The sequence below is a fragment of the Limulus polyphemus genome, unplaced genomic scaffold, assembly GCF_000517525.1.
Source record: "Limulus polyphemus unplaced genomic scaffold, Limulus_polyphemus-2.1.2 Scaffold101, whole genome shotgun sequence".
NCBI classification, from domain to species: Eukaryota; Metazoa; Arthropoda; class Merostomata; order Xiphosura; family Limulidae; genus Limulus; species Limulus polyphemus.
Genome location: NW_013665711.1, coordinates 1,015,608 through 1,016,632, shown reverse-complemented (window position 1 = coordinate 1,016,632; position 1,025 = coordinate 1,015,608).

Sequence of the window (1,025 nt, the reverse complement as noted above, 5' to 3'; positions counted from 1 at the left end):
TTATATGTTGGTGTCTGTTGCTCACGAAAAATAACAAAACAAATTATAAAGATAAAATACTATAATTTGTAAAATTAGTCTAATTAAGAGAAATAATAAGCATAAGAACTCAGTTTTTAATTTTCTACTTTCGTAAGGTTTGCTTCTGTGAAAAGATTATGATATCAAAATATTACCCCAAAGTCATTTTTACATACACATGAATAAAGTAGTCACATTATGGATACAACAAAGCTAAGCATAGGATAAAAATTCATATCCAGTATTATTGAAAACAAAACAGAATTACGTTATTTTTCAGGCTTATCACTTTAGGTTGGACTAATCACAGTTTGAATTGTTTACATTTTCATCTCATAACTGGAATAGGCACGCTTGTTTTACACTACTTACAACCAGCTGATAATCAGTTGTAATTTCTAATTGATTTTTATATTTTATGGTGGCGGTGCATAACAAAGGATTTTTGGTTTGAGATACAAGACTAGAAAGCTCTTTATAAAACAACCGCGTTCGTTACTTCGAGTGCATCGTATTTATTTAAATGAATATTGATACGGTTAATAGAAACCAGTTTCACTAATGGAGACATAAATGGAATGATGAAACGGTAAAACTTTTCCAAGAAATACCATTAATCCATGCGTATAAAAATGCCAGCAAATTAGATATAGAAGAAATTAATTAGTAAGCCTAAGGCAGCTTAAAATCAGTAAAGAGATTCCTAGGAGTACACAAGTGAAACCAAAAGAATCCGCTATATAATACCAAATATGTTAAATATGTAAAAAAAAAGAAAAATATATACACACACACAGAGGCGAGTTGTTTCTTTTTTATTCAGAAGATTATTTTTGCGGGAGTGTTTAGCTTCTAAGCATACGTATAGAATAGATAACACATGTACCGTATTGCACTTTTCTTCTTATTGTCATTACACAGTTACCGTATTTTTCGGTGTATAAGACGCACTTTTTTACCCCAAAATTTCATATCAAAATCTGCTTGCGTCCTATACACCGAAG